Genomic DNA, 18661 nt, shown 5'->3' on the forward strand with positions numbered 1-18661 from the left:
GACAGAGCCTCTTTAAGGTCTAAAATAGGCTGGTCATTAAGGGGTTAAACAGAGCTTAACCAGCCATATTATTGGAGTCCAAGTGTTGTCAATAATGAACCACCACCCTCTAGTGGCTGAACAACAAAGTAGCATCTTCTTATTTCTTTCTTGTATTTTGTACATTTGCTCTTCAAGGAAATGCCATTTGAGACTAATATTCATAGTCTCGTTTGCCTGAAACATTTCCTCAACGCCACATGTAAGCAGATGAGGATGATGGGGGGGATTAGGGACTGGAGATGTTAACCTATTGAAAACTGCTATTCATTATTAATTAGCTATATTTAGTAATAGGACACTGCTGAGATGAAGCTCTGGAATCACCTCCAGCCGAGGAGACACAACGTAAGTCACTGATCAATAATGCAATATTAAACATTGGAACAGTGTGAGATTCCTGGCAGCCGCACTCACAAATTGCTTTCCACAGAAACCCCCCAATTGTGTCGTCTTTGAGGATCACAGAGCCTGGTAAATGTAAATTATTAACAGTGACCCCTTTTCCTTCTTTCCACCATCTGTGATCAATAAAGGAAGAAGTAATTTGAGCAAATTTATAACACCAAATATACACAGAAGAAAACTGATATAGTTAATAAAAGGGACTAATAATATAGTGAATTTAGTCTAGTTAAAAAGTCCCTTAAAGGGGTTGTCTGCTTTGGACAATTCTTTATTACTAGGAAGGTTCCTTCAGAATAAACTAATCTCAGGGTGTCCTGCTGCCGGGACTTTCAATGATCAGCTGTGATCTGTGAAGCAATCCAGCAACAAGTGTTCTATTTCTTAACAGCGCCACCACAGGAGAAATTAAATATAACATGTTGCCTGTTGAAATAAAGGGGTTGGCTGTGTAATGCACAAACATATTGGGTCCTCCAGGGAAAGAGAAGTTACTCTAGATGATAGATGAGTATCCTGTATGGGAAACCACTATATTAACTCCGAATTCTCTAACAGGGTGTTTGAAAATAGATTTTCTATAGTAAGAAACCTGTTTAACCCCTTAACGCTCCATGACGCTCATGTATGTCATGGAATCCTTTAACAAAAGAATCAATGAGGTACAAGTACATTGTGGTGATTGCACAGGCACAGGTTGATTGACAGCCAGGCCCCTGCTGTAACGGTCGGGATCATGGAATCCTTTGATCCTGACCATTAACCCCTTAAGCGCCATGGTCAATAGCGACCATCTGAAGAGCTTGACAGGGGGAGGCGCTCCCTCTATGTGACCATCAGCGCCCCACGACACGATCACGAGGTGTCGATGGGTTAACATGGCAACTGAGATCCTACCAAGGTCCCCAGGTCTGCCATAGGTTTCTGCTTATACGGCCTAACAGACTGCCTGCCAATGTTATAAGTATTTTTAAAAAATAAACAAGTGATCAAACAATCGCAGTTTCAAATCCCCTAGTGGGACAAAAAAAGGGGAAAAAGTTTAAAGAAAGTTTGTGAATAATAATTTAAAAAAAAAGCTTACACCCCAGAAAAAAATATGTTACAGTTTAAAAATAGTAATGACACGCAGAATAAAGTTAACATAATATTTATACTGCACAGTGAATGGTGTTACCCACCCCCACCCCCCACCCCAAAAAAAGAGGATTAAAAACAATGGCGGATTTGCCTTTTTCTCCCAATTTCCCCCCATACAATTTTTTTTAGAAAACATATTCAATAAATGATGTACCTCACAATTTGTCTTGCAAAAAACAGGCCAACGACAAAATAATTAAATAGTTATGGCTCTTGAGATGTGGGTAGGAAAGTGATTAAGGGGTTGATGGAGCTTCCGAGGTGAGGTTAAGAAAAAGGAGTTGGAATGAAGGTAATAATGTGTATAGCAGAATACAGAGCCCAAATAGGCCAAGGAAGAGAGAAAAAGTCCCAGGGGACAGAGTGATGACCATGATGATGACAACCTTTCCATTTCTTCAATGCAGTCACTGCTGATGGTGGTCATTGCAGGGAGCGACCCTCTTACAAATTTTACTGTAAAGCCCCATGATTACGTGTTAGGCTCTGTTCACAATAGAGAAGGGATGGGTGAGATCCCCTACAAAATCTGTGTCTCTCGCTCTGGAGGACCCAACACATCAGTGTATTATATGGACAGCTCATTGTATTTCAATAACCACCATGTACTACTTTATTTCTCCTGTGGTGGCGCTGCAGGAGAATTAAACACTTACTGGCAGGTTACCTTGCAGATTAAAGCTGATCGCTAGAGGTCCTAGCAGAAGGAAACCATGTGATCATCTTATTTTTGAGGAACTCTTGTAACAAAAAGAGATTGTCCAATGAAAAACCACCCCTTTTATGTTGATTCAGCTTTTTCTACATAGATCCCTTATTCCACAAAATCCTAAAAATGTGTCCAAGCAGGAAATTGTCCCTTTAATTAGGGTAAAATTAGCCACCCACCCCATGCAGAGACTGGTTTAATGTGGCGATTTACACAGCATGTCACATTGTATCTATTTATGGGAAGAATTCTTGCATTGAAAGGTATAGTAGATGGACAGACACATTGTAACGAAGAACAAGCTGTGACCTGTTTAGCATTAAATCCATCTAATTTAAGCTGGGTATAGTCCAATACCTCCAAACAAAGGCGGCAGGGATATTATTTCTTTATCTAAAGAGATTATCCATGGCACAGGCTAAACCGTAGAGAAAAATAGTAGCCAAGGACGACTGATCCGTGAACCTGGCACCACTGTTAAAGAGAGCAGAAGGAATTTCATTAATTCATACTTTACTTGGGTTTGTACGAAGCTCTTAGCTCGCAGTCTTATAAGTGGAACCTTACAGGAACACATATGGTGGCTTTATGGATCACGGTTGGACTATGTCTATAGGAGCTTGCATTCGGAGTGGCATGTTAAGCTCTTCCTATTAGACGATCACCGGTCTGCACAAACTGTTTTCGCTCATGTAAATCAGATTTGAAAGGATTAAAAAAAAAAATGTGTGTGTGTTGTGAATGATTCGCTTTAATGATTTTTTTTCAGTAGCATTTTTACCAGCTGAGCAGCATACAATTTTCTTTTATTTCTTTTATTTTGTACACGGCTTAACAAAATCACATTGTCATAAGCTTTCTGTATGTGGGTCATTGACATCACTGTAAATCTGTTTTTTAAGAAGACTAATAATGTGAAATATGGCAAATGCTAATACTAATCAGCGTGGCTTAATCAGGACAGACAGTAATCCACTTATAACAGATCTATGTTATGAAAATCAATTCTAGAGGCAGTATATTAGAATAAAGTGAGATTGTTATTTTCTTTAAATGTATTTTTATTTAGTTACATTTTTAAATACTATAATACTGCCCCTATATACAAGAATATAACTACTATAATACTGCCCCCTATGTACAAGAATACAACTACTATAATACTGCCCCCTATATACAAGAATATAACTACTATAATACTGCTCCTATATACAAGAATATAAGCACTATAATACTGCCCCCGATATACAAGAATACAACTACTATAATAGTGCCCCCTATATACAAGAATATAACTACTATAATACTGCTCCTATATACAAGAATATAACTACTATAATACTGCTCCTATATACAAGAATATAACTACTATAATACTGCTCCTATATAAAGAATATAACTACTATAATACTGCTCCTATATACAAGAATATAACTACTATAATACTGCTCCCTATGTACAAGAATATAACTATTATAATAATGCCCCTATATACAAGAATATAACTACTATAATACTGCCCCCTATATACAAGAATATAACCACTATAATACTGCCCCTATGTACAAGAATATAACTACTATAATACTTCCCCCTATGTACAAGAATATAACTACTATAATACTGCCCCTATATACAAGAATATAACTACTATAATACTGCCCCCTATATACAAGAATATAACTACTATAATACTGCCCCCTATATACAATAATATAACTACTATAATACTGCCCCTATGTACAAGAATATAACTACTATAATACTGTCCCCTATGTACAAGAGTATAACTACTATAATACTGCCCCCTATGTACAAGAATATAACTACTATAATACTGCCCCCTATATACAAGAATATAACTACTATAATACTGCTCCTATAAACAAGAATATAACTACTATAATACTGTCCCCTATATACAAGAATATAACTACTATAATACTGCCCCCTATATACAAGAATATAACTACTATAATACTGCTCCTATAAACAAGAATATAACTACTATAATACTGTCCCCTATATACAAGAATGTAACTACTATAATACTGTCCCTATATAAAAGAATATTACTATTATAATACTGCCCCCTATATACAAGAATATAACTACTATAATACTGCCACCTGTATACAAGAATATAACTACTATAATACTGCTCCTATATACAAGAATATAACTACTATAATACTGCTACTATATACAAGAATATATCTACTATAATACTGTCCCTATATACAAGAATATAACTACTCTAATACTGCCCCCTATATACAAGAATATAAATACTTTAATACTGCTCCCTATATACAAGAATATAACTACTATAATACTGCCCCTATGTACAAGAATATAACTACTATAATACTGCCCCCTATATACAAGAATATAACTACTATAATTCTTCTACTATATACAAGAATATAAATACTATAATACTGCTCCCTATATACAAGAATATAACTACAATAATACTGCCTCAATATACAAGAATATAACTACTATAATACTACTCCTATGTTCTCATATTATAACTACTATAATACTGCCGCTATATACAAGAATATAACTACTATAATACTGCCCCTATGTACAAGAATATAACTACTATAATACTGCCCCCTATATACAAGAATATAACTACTATAATACTGCCTCCTATATACAAGAATATAACTACTATAACACTGCCCCTATATACAAGAATATAACTACTATAATACTGCCCCCTATGTACAAGAATATAACTACTATAATACTGCCTCCTATATACAAGAATATAACTACTATAATACTGCCCCCTATATACAAGAATATAACTACTATAATACTGCCTCCTATATACAAGAATATAACTACTATAACACTGCCCCTATATACAAGAATATAACTACTATAATACTGCCCCCTATGTACAAGAATATAACTACTATAATATGGACTCCTATATACAAGAATATAACTACTTTAATGCTGCCCCCTATATACAAGAATATAACTACTATAATACTGCCCTATATACAAGAATATAACTACTATAATCCTGCCCCTATATACAAGAATATAACTACTATAATACTGCCCCCTATATACAAGAATATAACTAATATAATGCTGCCCTATGTACAATATAACTACTATAATACTGCCCCTATGTACAAGAATATAACTACTATAATACTGATCCTATATACAAGAATATAACTACTATAATACTGCCTCTATATACAAGAATATAACTACTATAATACTACTCCTATGTACTCATATTATAACTACTATAATACTGGGATACAGCGACACAAATCCACGGCAAAGTAATAAAATCTTTTTCTCCTTTATTTCAACATTTAAAACATCCACAGCATTACCAAGTAACCCAGGTTTCACTTAGGCGTTTCGGATAAACATCGATTAAGAATGTTTATCCGAAACGCGTAAGCAAAACCTGTGTTCCTTGGTAATGCCGTGGATGTTTTAAATGTTGACATAAAGAAGAAAAGATTTTATTACATTGCCGTGGATTTGTGTCACTGGAATTTCTCCCTCTATCCTTGTGTGTGTCCTGCTCTGGACTTCTCTGTGCCTGATACTGCCATGTGCTAATAGTGGATCGGTGGTTTGTTTGGAGGTGAGCTGGCTATTTACCTTGTTGCTACTATAATACTGCACCCCATGTACAAGAATATAACTACTATAATACTGCCCCCTATATACAAGAATATAACTACTATAATACTGCTCCCTATACAAGAATATAACTACTATAATACTGCCTCCTATATACAAGAATATAAATACTATAATACTGCTCCCTATATACAATAATATAACTACTATAATACTGCCCCTATGTACAAGAATATAACTACTATAATACTGCCCCCTATATACAAGAATATAACTACTATAATAATGCCCCCTATATACAAGAATATAACTACTATAATACTGTCCCTATATACAAGAATGTAACTACTATAATACTGTCCCTATATACAAGAATATAACTACTATAATACTGCTCCCTATACAAAAATATAACTACTATAATACTGCCCCCTGTATACAAGAATATAACTACTATAATACTGCCCCTATATACAAGAATATAACTACTATAATACTGCTCCCTATATACAAGAATATAACTACTATGATACTGCCCCTATGTACAAGAATATAACTACTATAATACTGCCCCTATGTACAAGAATATAACTACTATAATACTACCCCTATATACAAGACTATAACTACTATAATACTGCCTCCTATATACAAGAATATAACTACTATAATACTGGCCCCTATATACAAGAATATAACTACTATAATACTGCTCCCTGTATACAAGAATATAACTACTATAATACTGCCCCCTATATACAAGAATATAACTATTATAATACTGCTCCTATCTACAAGAATATAACTACTATAATACTGCCCCTATATACAAGAATATAACTACTATAATACTGCTCCTATATACAAGACTATAACTACTATAATACTGCCTCCTATATACAAGAATATAACTACTATAATACTGCCCCCTATGTACAAGAATATAACTACTATAATACTGGCCCCTATATACAAGAATATAACTACTATAATACTGCTACTTTATACAAGAATATAAATACTATAATAAATATTGGGAAAGATCGCCTATCACACAAATGTATATTGTATGAGGGAGACCACATTGGTGTACACCACCTTGATGAGCAGAAATGAATCAGGAATAGGGGAGGGGAAAAGAATGTGGTCTGTGGGTTAATTAATATTTAACTTTTATTAATATGCATTAAGATAGAAAATGAGTTAAAAGTCCATTGGTGCAACCTGGTATGTGTGAGTGACCCCCAAGCTCACATACCTATTGGCCATATGTTGTATAATAGAATATTGTATTGAAATAAAGAATAATTATGCTGTCAGTATTGCTCTAGTGAGAAACACATAGGTTTCTATACTGTCTAGATGCCAAATTACGTGGCAAGTGACATTAAATTAAGCCAGTGGGCTGTATTGTGTAGCAGTAAATCGATCTCAAAACAGCAAAATTGAACTTTGGTTAACGTTACTGCGCTTTCTGTATTGACAGGCAGCGCAGTTGGAGTGATTCAAACTTGCCGTGCAGTGAGTATTAATGTCAGATTATGACAGTGCAATGAGTAAGCGAAAATTTTGCCAATTGCACTGCCATGCGATATTGTTGCGGCACAGTGTGAACAGTTAGTTTACACCTGCACCCTCACGTGGGGAGCAGCCGCAATATATGCTATAGCCGCGCTCAGCTGTCAGCTGGGAAGCGGTGTAAGGGAGCCGTCCCACAGTTGGACTCTGTTGTGAGAGCAGCTGTGATGTATTGAAGTAGCCGCGCTCAGCTGTCAGCCGAGAAGCGGTATCACGGAGTCGGCCTGCAGTTTGACTCTGCCCACAACAGAGTCTGACCCAGCATGTACACTGGGTTTCAGAGCGGAGCAGCAAGTACTCCAGCGCCGAGACGTCAGAGCCACCCCGCAGGACAATCAGTCCTGCACGGCAAACTGCGGTCTGCTCCCGTGGGTGTCCTGTAGGACACAGCGGGGTGCGCTGCAGCCACGGTCGTGCAGTGAGCAAACAAGCAGCTGACAGCTGTCAGCCGCACAGTAGAGGATCGTGATAGAATTATAGAGCAGGTTAGCCTGAGCTTGGACAGCTAGGGCCAAGTGTTGCACCGAAGGAAAATGTGCTAAGCACCCGACGCGCGTTTCACCAGCATTCTGGCTTCTTCTAGGGGAGGGAGGCCGCCATTGTAACGCCCTATAAATAGGGTCCTAGTTGATTGACAGCCTCATCATCCAATCAGAGACCTTAGTCTCGATTGGTATAGAAATACAAGCACTTCTCAGTAGGAATTATGAGAATTGTATAAGGGATTAGATAATTACTTGTAGAACACCATATATGTATAGCATAAAAGGACATGTCCAGAACCCAGTGGGTAAATAAAGTGACGATAGAACAGGAGAGAGGGGGACTGAGGTCAATGAAAGATGGTATAATAGTGACCTATTGTGACTAGTTGTATTAAAGGAAACAGCCAAACCCAAAGTTTTCATTGAGTCCTGAGGGACTTACTGTCTTCATATTGAAGATCCACTCACTCTCCTTTTTTAGGAGTGCCTGATCTAAATTGCCCCTTCTTATGCCCAAATGTATTTGGCACAAAGCCCAGCCTTTCAAGGAGGTCCAGTTGGAGTTATGTGCATCCTTAAAGTGTCTGGCTATTGGGTTTGGATTGAATGGTTTGTTTTTGATTCTGCAATCATTCATATTTTTCTCAAAGTTGACTATAGAGTTGATATGCTCTCGGATCCGTATGCGTAGTTCCCTCTTGGTTTTCCCAATGTATTTGAGGCCACATGGACATTCAAGGCAATAGATCACACCGGGAGTGGAACATCTTATGTGGTCTGAGATCCGATGAAGGGTACCAAAGCCATCCACAAATTCTCTTTTGTCCACTAATACCCGACAAGCTCTACACATTTTGCAGGGATAAAAGCCAGGATTAAGTACTGTATTACTCCTGTTCTTTCTTGAGAAATTACTTTGTACCAAAACGTTTGAAATGGTTTTGCATTTTCTGTAACCCAAAGAGACTTTATCGCCAAGAAGATTTTTGAGTACTTGGTCACTAAGTAAAGTGTTCCAATGACGGTTTAAAATGTGTGTCATTTCGTCCCAGTTTTCATTAAAATCCGTAACGAATCGTGGTTGAGATTGTTCTGTGTTGACCCTTATTTTTGGGGTCAGCAAGGTTTCACGATCGGTCCTCAGCGCCCAATTGTAGGCTTTCTTAATGTTCCTTTTGCTATAATTCCTAGCTGACAGCCTATTTTTCAATTCTGTTGCCCGAGTTTTAAATAGCTGGAAGGTAGAGCAGTTCCGTCTGAGGCGCAAGAACTCACCCTTCGGAATCCCTCTAATGGTGTTAACAGAATGTGCACTAGTTGCATCCAAAAGACTGTTGGTGGCTGTTTTCTTGCGATAGAGGTCTGTCTCAATTGTGCCCTGCTCATTGGTGAACAGCCTCACGTCAAGGAAGGGAATAGAATGCTGGTCGTATGTGAGAGTTAGTCTGAGATTAAAGTTGTTGGTATTCAGAACCCCTATGAACTCTTCGAGTTCTGTAGATGGACCATTCCAGATGAGCAATATGTCATCTATAAATCTCCGCCAGATGTTAATCCTAGATGTGAATTTGTCCATTTCTGGACAAAAAACGTGACATTCTTCCCACCAGCCCAAATAAAGGTTGGCAAAGGTGGGTGCCACTGCCGCTCCCATTGCCGTCCCACGTAGCTGGAGGTAAAACCTACCATCAAAGAGGAAATAGTTATGTTTAAGGATAAATGTAAGTGCACGTAGGACAAAGTTTTTGCGGGATGGATTGCAGCTTTCCTTTCCCTGCAGGAAGAATTCGACTGCTGAGCAGTCTACCTTATGGTCAATGCTTGTATAGAGGGACTCCACATCACAAGTGGTAAGCCATTCATTCTCCTCCAGGGAGCTACCATTCAGGTCTTTTAGGACCTGCATGGTGTCTCTGGTGTGGGAGGGCAACTGGTACACCAATTCGCGTAGTTCTTCATCTAACCAGTGATTGCATTTTTCAGTCAGATTTCCCACGCCAGAGACAATAGGCCTCCCTGGAGGGTTGGTGGAATTTTTGTGCACCTTTGGGAGGAGATAGAACGTTGCAATTCTTGGGTCTTGTACCCTCAAGAAATCTCTCTCTTTAGCAGTTATGGCCCCCCCTTCAAAGCCATCCTGGATCATTTCATTATATTCCGTAAGAAATTGTTCTGTCGGATCACCCCATAGTGGACGGTAGCAGACTTTATCCATTAGCTGCCTTTTTGCTTCGTCTTTGTCTTTAGACCAGATAACAACATTACCCCCCTTGTCAGTTTGCCGTCCAGGACTGATTGTCCTGCGGGGTGGCTCTGACGTCTCGGCGCTGGAGTACTTGCCGCTCCGCTCTGAAACCCAGTGCACATGCTGGGTCAGACTCTGTTGTGGGTAGAGTCAAACTCCCGGTGTGATCTATTGCCTTGAATGTCCATGTGGCCTCAAATACATTGGGAAAACCAAGAGGGAACTACGCATACGGATCCGAGAGCATATCAACTCTATAGTCAACTTTGAGAAAAATATGAATGATTGCAGAATCAAAAACAAACCATTCAATCCAACCCCAATAGCCAGACACTTTAAGGATGCACATAACTCCAACTGGACCTCCTTGAAAGGCTGGGCTTTGTGCCAAATACATTTGGGCATAAGAAGGGGCAATTTAGATCAGGCACTCCTAAAAAAGGAGAGTGAGTGGATCTTCAATATGAAGACAGTAAGTCCCTCAGGACTCAATGAAAACTTTGGGTTTGGCTGTTTCCTTTAATAAAACTAGTCACAATAGGTCACTATTATACCATCTTTCATTGACCTCAGTCCCCCTCTCTCCTGTTCTATCGTCACTTTATTTACCCGCTGGGTTCTGGACATGTCCGTTTATGCTATACATATATGGTGTTCTACAAGTAATTATCTAATCCCTTATACAATTCTCATAATTCCTACTGAGAAGTGCTTGTATTTCTATACCAATTGAGACTAAGGTCTCTGATTGGATGATGAGGCTGTCAATCAAGTAGGACCCTATTTATAGGGCGTTACAATGGCGGCCTCCCACCCCTAGAAGAAGCCAGAATGCTGGTGAAACGCGCGTCGGGAGCTTATCACATTTTAATGTTCCTTCGGTGCAACACTTGGCCCTAGCTGTCCAAGCTCAGGCTAACCTGCTCTACAATTCTATCACGATCCTCTACTGTGCGGCTGACAGCTGTCAGCTGCTTGTTTGCTCACTGCACGACCGTGGCTGCAGCGCACCCCGCCGTGTCCCACAGGACACCCACGGGAGCAGACCGCAGTTTGCCGTGCAGGACTGATTGAACTGCGGGGTGGCTCTGACGTCTCGGCGCTGGAGTACTTGTCGCTCCGCTCTGAAACCCAGTGCACATGCTGGGTCAGACTCTGTTATGGGCAGAGTCAAACTGCAGACCGACTCCGTGATACCGCTTCTCGGCTGACAGCTGAGCGCGGCTACTTCAATACATCACGGCTGCTCTCACAACAGAGTCCAACTGTGGGACGGCTCCCTTACACCGCTTCCCAGCTGACAGCTGAGCGCGGCTATAGCATATATTGCGGCTGCTCCCCACGCTGCTGCACTGGATCGCAGGGACACCAGCGTGAGGGTGCAGGTGTAAACTAACTGTTCACACTGTGCCGCAACATCATCGCATGGCAGTGCAATTGGCAAAATTTGCGCTTACTCATTGCACTGTCATAATCTGACATTAATACTCACTGCACGGCAAGTTTGAATCACTCCAACTGCGCTGCCTGTCAATACAGAAAGCGCAGTAACGTTAACCAAAGTTCAATTTTGCTGTTTTGAGATCGATTTACTGCTACACAATACAGCCCACTGGCTTAATTTAATGTCACTTGCCACGTAATTTGGCATCTAGACAGTATAGAAACCTATGTGTTTCTCACTAGAGCAATACTGACAGCATAATTATTCTTTATTTCAATACAATATTCTATTATACAACATATGGCCAATAGGTATGTGAGCTTGGGGGTCACTCACACATACCAGGTTGCACCAATGGACTTTTAACTCATTTTCTATCTTAATGCATATTAATAAAAGTTAAATATTAATTAACCCACAGACCACATTCTTTTCCCCCTCCCCTATTCCTGATTAATTTCTAAATACTATAATACTGCTCCCTATATACAAGAATATGACTACTATAATACTGCCCCTATATACAAGAATATAACTACTATAATACTGCTCCTATATACAAGAATATAACTACTATAATACTGCCTCCTATATACAAGAATATAACTACTATAATACTGCTCCTATATACAAGAATATAACTACTATAATACTGCCCCCTATATACAAGAATATAACTACTATAATACTGCCCCTATATACAAGAATATAACTACTATAATACTGTCTCCTATATACAAGAATATAACTAGTATAATACTGCTCCCTATATACAAGAATATGACTACTATAATACTGCCCCTATATACAAGAATATAACTACTATAATACTGTCTCCTATATACAAGAATATAACTAGTATAATACTGCTCCCTATATACAAGAATATGACTACTATAATACTGCCCCTATATATAAGAATATAACTACTATAATACTGCCTCTATATACAAGAATATAACTACTATAATACTACTCCTATGTACTCATATTATAACTACTATAATGCTGGCAACGAAGAGAAAGGATCCAGCGATGTATGGTGTAGATAAGGGAAAACTGAGTTCCCACTTTATTGAAAAATAATCCACGAACAGTGACACAAAGTAACGGAAACACCAGGAGGGTAACAAGGTGGTAGAATGGCAAAGAATGAAGCCTACGCGTTTCAAGCACTGGCTGTGCTCTTAATCATGGCTCAGACGAATGAGCTACTGCAAGGCGTGGGGGTAAATATATCCTGGGAAAGGTAGAAGGATGTATCTGGAACGTAACAACGCCCACTAATATGGTAATTTCGGATCCAGGAAACTAGATCAATAAAACGGTATGTATAAAATATAAACTAAATATAGCTAGTGTACCCGAAGGAAAAACTGAAATGAAATGTAAATGTAAGTTATATACTGCTGGTAGAAAAAATGAAAATGAATATGTAACTGGAATATCCATATATTTAGCACTTGCAGAGCGTCATAAGTCGAAGTTAAATATATCAGAACAGAGGAATAGAAAAATATATATACAATATAAATAACATAAACCAATAAATATGCAAAATGGAGAAAATAATACATAACATGATGAAAAAAAAAAGTATAAACATATAATTCACTGACCGGAATAGTAAAGTCGGCAAATAAGAGCCGTAACTGATAACAAATTCATACGTTTACATAGGGATTTAAATGTATTTTTTATAATGGTATATAATACCAAAGTACTAATGACACAAATGAAATTGTGACTGACGTCGGCCAGAAAAAATATAGAAATACATATACCATTGTACTATAATGCTGCCGCTATATACAAGAATATAACTACTATAATACTGCCCCTATGTACAAGAATATAACTATTATAATACTGCCCCCTATATACAAGAATATAACTACTATAATACTGCCCCTATGTACAAGAATATAACTATTATAATACTGCCCCCTATATACAAGAATATAACTACTATAATACTGACCCTATATACAAGAATCTAACTACTATAATACTGTCCCTATATAAAAGAATATAACTATTATAATACTGCCTCTATATACAAGAATATAACTACTATAATACTGCCCCTTATATACAAGAATATAACTACTATAATACTGCTCCTATATACAAGAATATAACTACTATAATACTACTACTATATACAAGAATATATCTACTATAATACTGTCCCTATATACAAGAATATAACTACTCTAATACTGCCCCCTATATACAAGAATATAACTACTATAATACTGCTCCTATCTACAAGAATATAACTACTATAATACTGCTCCCTATACAAGAATATAACTACTATAATACTGCCTCCTATATACAAGAATATAAATACTATAAGGGCGGGTTCACACATGGCGGAATTTCACTTAAATTCCGCTGCGGACACTCCGCAGCGTTAATCCGCAGCGGAGCCGTTTCTCCATTGACTTTCACTTTAATTTAGCAGTGTTCGTTTACACGATGCGTACAATTCCGCTGCGGAGCATAGGCTGCGGAGCGGAATTTGGTGTCCGCAGCATGCTCTGTCTGTTGCGGAGCAGTGGCGGACTCATGGCGGAATTTTTCCATTGACTTCAATGGAGATTCAAAGTTCCGCAATGAAGTCCGCAGCTGTCATGCACATGTCATGTGTGCTGCGGATGCGTCTTGCTTTTTTAACTTGACATTTCTTCATTCTGGCTGGACCTATGTATTTCTAGGTCTACAGCCAGACTGAGGAAGTCAATGGGGCTCCCGTAATGACGGGAGCGTTGCTAGGAGACGTCAGTAAATAGTCACTGTCCAGGGTGCTGAAAGAGTTAAGCGATCGGCAGTAACTGTTTCTGCACCCGGGACAGTGACTACCGATCCCAATATACATGTATCTGTAAAAAAAAATGAAGTTCGTACTTACCGAGAACTCCCTGTTTCTGTCTCCAGTCCGGCCTCCCAGGATGACGTTTCAGTGTAAGTGACGGCTGCAGCCAATCACAGGCCAAGCACAGGCTGCAGCGGTCACATGGACTGGCGCGTCATCCAGGGAGGTCGGGCTGGATGCCGAAGGAGGGACGCGTCATAAAGACAACGGGCGGTAAGTATGAATTTCTTTTACTTTCACTAGGGAAAGTGCTGTCCCTTCTCTCTATCCTGCACTGATAGGGAGAAGGGAAGCACTTTTCCCGCAGTCCGCAGCAGCTAGTCCGCATCAATTTTCTGCACATTTTGTGCAGATCCGCAGCCGTAATCCGCAACCCGGATTAGGTGCGGCATTACATAGTTACATAGTTACATAGTTAGTACGGCTGAAAAAAGACACATGTCCATCAAGTTCAACCAAGGGAAGGGAAAAGGGAAGGAAAAATTTCTACACATAGGAGCTAATATTTTTTTGTTCTAGGAAATTATCTAACCCTTTTTTAAAGCCATCTACTGTCCCTGCTGTGACCAGCTCCTGCGGTAGGCTATTCCATAAATTCACAGTTCTCACTGTAAAGAAGCCTTGTCGCCTCTGCAGCTTGAACCTTTTTTTCTCCAGACGGAGGGAGTGCCCCCTTGTTTTTTGAGGGGGTTTTACAAGGAACAGGATTTCACCATATTTTTTGTATGTGCCATTAATATATTTATATAAGTTAATCATGTTCCCCCTTAGTCTTCTTTTTTCAAGGCTAAATAGGTTTAATTCTTTCAATCTTTCCTCATAACTTAAATTCTCCATGCCCCTTATTAGCTTCGTTGCTCTTCTTTGTATTTTTTCCAACTCCAGGGCATCCTTTCTATGAACTGGAGCCCAGAACTGAACTGCATATTCTAGATGAGGCCTCACTAATGCTTTGTAAAGTGGCATTATTACATCCCTGTCCCGCGAGTCCATGCCTCTTTTAATACACGACAATATCCTGCTGGCCTTTGAAGCAGCTGATTGACACTGCATGCTGTTATTGAGTTTATGATTTACAAGTACACCCAGATCCTTCTCAACAAGTGAATCCGCCAGTGTAGCGCCCCCTAGGACATATGATGCATGCAGGTTGTTGGTACCAAGATGCATAACTTTACATTTATCTACATTAAACTTCATTTGCCAAGTGGACGCCCAAACACTTAGTTTGTTTAAATCTGCCTGTAATTCATGAACATCTTCCATAGTCTGAACTATATTACATAGCTTGGTGTCATCTGCAAAAATAGAAATAGTGCTATTAATCCCTTCCTCTATATCATTAATAAATAAGTTGAATAATAGTGGTCCCAGCACTGAACCCTGGGGTACACCACTTATAACCGGGGACCATTCAGAGAAGGAATCATTGACCACAACCCTCTGGATACGGTCCTTGAGCCAATTCTCAATCCAATTACAAACTATATTTTCTAAACCTATAGTCCTTAATTTACCCATTAGGCGTCTATGGGGGACAGTGTCAAATGCCTTTGCAAAGTCTAAAAACACTAAATCCACAGCGGCCCCTCTGTCTAGACTTCTGCTCACCTCTTCATAAAAACAGATTAGGTTAGTTTGACAACTTCTGTCCTTAGTAAAACCGTGCTGGCTGTCACTTATAATGCTATTTATTGTCACATAATCCTGTATATAGTCCCTCAATAGCCCCTCAAACATTTTCCCCACGATGGATGTTAAGCTTACTGGTCTATAATTACCCGGGGAAGACCTAGAGCCCTTTTTGAAAATAGGCACCACATTTGCCCTGCGCCAGTCCCTTGGCACTATACCAGTCACTAGAGATTCTCTGAATATTATGAAAAGGGGGACAGAAATAACTGAACTAAGCTCTTTAAGAATTCTAGGGTGTAACCCATCTGGTCCCGTTGATGCGGACAGTTGCGGAGGAATTCCGCCATGTGTGGTCATGCCCTTATACTGCCCCTATGTACAAGAATATAACTACTATAATACTGCTACTATATACAAGAATATATCTGCTATAATACTGTCCCTATATACAAGAATATAACTACTCTAATACTGCCCCTATATACAAGAATATAACTACTATAATACTGCTCCTATCTACAAGAATATAACTACTATAATACTGCTCCCTATACAAGAATATAACTACTATAATACTGCCTCCTATATACAAGAATATACATACTATAATACTGCTCCCTATATACAAGAATATAACTACTATAATACTGCCCCTATGTACAAGAATATAAATACTATAATACTGCTCCCTATATACAAGAATATAACTACTATAATACTGCCTCTATATACAAGAATATAACTACTATAATACTACTCCTATGTACTCATATTATAACTACTATAATACTGCCGCTATATACAAGAATATAACTACTATAATACTGCCTCCTATATACAAGAATAGAACTACTATAACACTGCCCCTATATACAAGAATATAACTACTATAATACTGCCCCCTATGTACAAGAATATAACTACTATAATCCTGCCCCCTATATACAAGAATATAACTACTATAATACTGCCCCCTATATACAAGAATATAACTAATATAATACTGCCCTATGTACAATATAACTACTATAATACTGCCCCTATGTACAAGAATATAACTACTATAATACTGATCCTATATACAAGAATATAACTACTATAATACTGCCTCTATATACAAGAATATAACTACTATAATACTACTCCTATGTACTCATATTATAACTACTATAATACTGGGATACAGCGACACAAATCCACGGCAAAGTAATAAAATCTTTGCTCCTTTATTTCAACATTTAAAACATCCACAGCATTACCAAGGAACCCAGGTTTCACTTAGGCGTTTCGGATAAACATCGACTAAGAATGTTTATCCGAAACGCGTAAGCAAAACCTGTGTTCCTTGGTAATGCCGTGGATGTTTTAAATGTTGACATAAAGAAGAAAAGATTTTATTATATTGCCGTGGATTTGTGTCACTGGAATTTCTCCCTCTATCCCTGTGTGTGTCCTGCTCTGGACTTCTCTGTACCTGATACTGCCATGTGCTAATAGTGGATCTGTGGTTTGTTTGGAAGTGAGCTGGCTATTTACCTTGTTGCTCCTATAAGGGCGGGTTCACACATGGCGGAATTTCACTTAAATTCCGCTGCGGACACTCCGCAGCGTTAATCCGCAGCGGAGCCGTTTCTCCATTGACTTTCACTTTAATTTAGCAGTGTTCGTTTACACGATGCGTACAATTCCGCTGCGGAGCATAGGCTGCGGAGCGGAATTTGGTGTCCGCAGCATGCTCTGTCTGTTGCGGAGCAGTGGCGGACTGGTTGCGGACTCATGGCGGAATTTCTCCATTGACTTCAATGGAGAGTCAAAATTCCGCAATGAAGTCCGCAGATCTTATGTGTGCTGCGGAGCGTATTGTTTTTACTACCATGACATTTCTTCATTCTGGCTGGACCTATGTATTTCTAGGTCTACAGCCAGACTGAGGAAGTCAATGGGGCTCCCGTAATGACGGGAGCGTTGCTAGGAGACGTCTGTAAATAGTCACTGTCCAGGGTGCTGAAAGAGTTACGCGATCGGCAGTAACTGTTTCTGCACCCGGGACAGTGACTACCGATCTCAATATACATGTATCTGTAAAAAAACATATAAGTTCATACTTACCGAGAACTCCCTGCGTCTGTCTCCAGTCCGGCCTCCCAGGATGACGTTTCAGTGTAAGTGACGGCTGCAGCCAATCACAGGCCAAGCACAGGCTGCAGCGGTCACATGGACTGGAGCGTCATCCAGGGAGGTCGGGCCGGATGCCGAAAGAAGGACGCGTCACCAAGACAACGGGCGGTAAGTATGAATTTCTTTGACTTTCACTAGGGAAAGTGCTGTCCCTTCTCTCTATCCTGCACTGAATAGGGAGAAGAGAAGCACTTTTCCTGCAGTCCGCAGCGGCCAGTCCGCATCAATTTTCTGCACATTTTGTGCAGATCCGCTGCAGAATCTGCAACGCAGATTCTGTGCGGCATTG

Source organism: Rhinoderma darwinii, chromosome 5 (genome assembly GCF_050947455.1).
Source record: "Rhinoderma darwinii isolate aRhiDar2 chromosome 5, aRhiDar2.hap1, whole genome shotgun sequence".
NCBI lineage: Eukaryota > Metazoa > Chordata > Amphibia > Anura > Rhinodermatidae > Rhinoderma > Rhinoderma darwinii.